Here is a 3,387-nt window from a genome sequence, read left to right on the forward strand (position 1 = left end):
CACCGCTGAAAACCACATTCCTATCTCCAAATATGTATGAAGAGGTGGTAAGGAAAACCGCCCTCTTCACCCTCTGGCTGCTAGAACTGTCGCTGAATACGAAGTTGAAAGAAACAATGACTTTTGGACCTTTGCCATTGCTGGCCCGTGATGAAAGAGTATTTACCTTATAATTAAAACCATATGTGTTAGATTTGGGCCGGTCACGATTTCGCTGCGTGCACAAGGTATGCCAATCTGGATTGAATTTGATCTGGGCCACGCACCGCTGAAAACCACATTTTTGTCCCAGCACAAAAATCAGTTTTACGCTAAGCGAGTCCCAGTCAAGTAAGTCAAGGGGAAACACAAGGTAGAAGGCGGATACGGATTTCATGTTTGGCGGAAACACAACCATTTAATTGCGTACTGAACTTGGACTTGAACGTAAACTTGACTATGAACTTGAACTTGAATTAAAAGTAAATTATTAGACATGAATAGAATTGACATTGTGATGACGACATACGTAAGAAAAAATCCCCATGGAATTTATCTATCCGGTCAACAGTATACAGCAGTTATACGTGGTCGTGATGGTGAGAAATATGTAATCACATAAGCGACATTACAAGCTGAGAACTAAAAACCACCAAAAGCTCACTAAGATTGTGAGCAGAAAAGGGGCCAATATGGAGCAAAAATGCGACAGAAATAAGGATTTAGGAATACGTATACATGTACATACATACACAGCCAATTAAAACCCTGCCAGCAGGCAAGATTAGATGGAAATTCGGGTGTATTTAGTTACAAGACCGGTGAAAGTGGGGTCAGTGAAAATAGTATCAATGGGGGGCGCGAAGTTTAACTGAACTAATTAACGCGAGCCTGGAAATTTCGCATACGGGGGGCATACGGTTTGCACGAGTCGTTATGTGCGAGTTCGACATAGAATATGTGAGGAAAGGAGGACCTGAGCTTTGGTAGTATTTTTGTACGGTATCGTAGGATAGTACAGCCGGGTAAGCCAAGAAACTTGGATAGACCAACATTTGAGAGCCAAAATCGGAAGACACAGCCCTTCCGCTAGCCGTACATGTAGTAGTACGGGTTTGAACAATAGATTCTAAACGAGAATCAAAAGAGTGACCAGTATTACTTATTAAAATGAAATTCGAGTGGGCGAAAAGTCCTATGTTCTAAGAACAAATGCAGGACTCACCCCGATAAGTTCAACCAGTCGATGAGATTAGGGAGGGCCTGCAGCCCTTTTTCGTAAGGCGTAATCAGGCCGTTTTAAGCTTCGTAATTCGTAGGCAGCCTCCTCAAAAATAACGTAATTCGTAATTGGACATTAGCCACAAATCGTAAAGTCGTAATTAGCTCTGAGACTTTAACGTACTTCGTAATAGGCGGCGAAAATGTTGCGTAATTCGTAATCATACCCCCCCCCCCCTTGCAGGCCCTCATTAGGAGCTGTCCCAAAGCTGTCCTGTCTGCCTCGGGGCGATCGGGAAAAAGTCCTACGTGGTACGTGGCGGAGGGTAGATCAACGGCGTAGATCAACGGCTGTTCGTGAAGGCAGCTAGCGACGAGAGGGCTCCAAGTGGCGCGGCGAGATTTAGAGCGAAGATGAAAATTTTGAGAAGAAGTATCCAGATCAGACGAGCGAGCAGGGACGAGCGAGCTTTTGTGTGATCTGCATGGAATGAATGATTCCCACTGCCCGTATTTGTTTGTTTGTGAGGCCATGTCATCTCAGCCAATCAGAGTGCGTTACGTTATAGGGGATGAGTCCCCATATGTGTTAGATTTGGGTCGGTCACGATTTCGCTGCGTGCACAAGTTATGCCAATCTGGATTGAATTTGATCTGGGCCACGCACCGCTGAAAACCACATTCCTATCTCCAAATATGTATGAAGAGGTGGTAAGGAAAACCGCCCTCTTCACCCTCACTGGCTGCTAGAACTGTCGCTGAATACGAAGTTGAAAGAAACAATGACTTTTGGACCTTTGCCATTGCTGGCCCGTGATGAAAGAGTATTTACCTTAAACCCTTGCCCTGCGGAACCATATGTATATGGGTTGCACAACAGTACCATCTATGTGGCGCCCTGTGTATGTACGATTTGGGGATATTTCTCGTGGAACGCATCACACCGCAGCGAAATGCAACGAATGGGGAAGTAACTACGCCACCGCAGGGTATAAAATATTAAAAAGAGTCAAGGGTCTATGCCCTGAAAAGGCATCAAATAATTTTAAAAATATTGTGTAAAAAATCTTATATGCAAAAGGTTAGTTTGAAAAGCCTACTCTACTATGCTAAATATATCCCAAAGCCACACCTGTATTACACCACCGTTTAAAAGCCCCCACGACCATTCTGTATATTAGTTAGGCTATATTGACTTGAGGTTGCCCAGCTTTTTCTCAGCACATCTGTAAGGGGCAAAAACCTGTCTTCTTGTAGCAGCCATGCGATTTTTAAGTCATAGGCTCATAGCATTAGAGTTCATCTGTGTTGGTATAATTGATAATGACAAGAAGGGTTAAACGTTCAGACCAACACTGAGTAAATTGGGACTTGTACGGAGTTGGCCGAAAATTTGGGTAAGTCCCAATTGACTCAGTGTTGGTCTGAACGTTTAACCCCTTTTGTCATAATGATTTTCAAGTCACTTTCCAACTCCAATTCCAAACGTGCCAGTGACCTACTCCCACAAATGCAGCACTCGGCTCAACAGTCACGACACGTCTGGAATAATTTTGGAATACACGATAAAGTCATTCCCCGAGGAACCTGCGTAATGAATGACCCGGTACAGCAATCAGCCATCTTATGAAGGCAAAGAGGTCGCCATCCGTGGTATATCTTTAACGCACAGGAGTGGGGAAGGGTTTAAGGCATTTGCTTCAGGGCAGCTGATTGAAGTTTCAGTCAGTTACCCTGTAGCAATGTCTTACCTTTAATGACTTTGATGGCACTTTGACAAAGACTTCCAGTATTTACGGTCAATTTGATGCGTTCTAGTCCACTTCAGTACGTTGCTAGTGTACTTCATGAGAATGCAATTGAAGACCATGTCAAATATGTTTTTAACGTGGGAGAATAACATCGGTTATCTTACCCTATGTAGAACCCATACAGGTCAGTGCCCAGTGAAGTACTTTGAATCAATTAAATTACAACATAAAAACTATTGGTCCATCTAGAAGCATGGTTGAAATACCCCCTTCCAACCTTGACGGACGATGTCATTTTCGAGCGGCTCATTGAACTGTGACGAAGAGAGTGAGGCACTCTTATGACTTTCTCAAATTCTGGCATGATCGTGCAACAAGCATGAAACATATGGTCAATATATAGAACGCGAAGATAACTGGCTTTAAATGCGGTCAT

Source organism: Branchiostoma belcheri, unplaced genomic scaffold (assembly GCF_001625305.1).
Source record: "Branchiostoma belcheri isolate BF01 breed outbred unplaced genomic scaffold, Haploidv18h27 scaffold3, whole genome shotgun sequence".
NCBI lineage: Eukaryota > Metazoa > Chordata > Leptocardii > Amphioxiformes > Branchiostomatidae > Branchiostoma > Branchiostoma belcheri.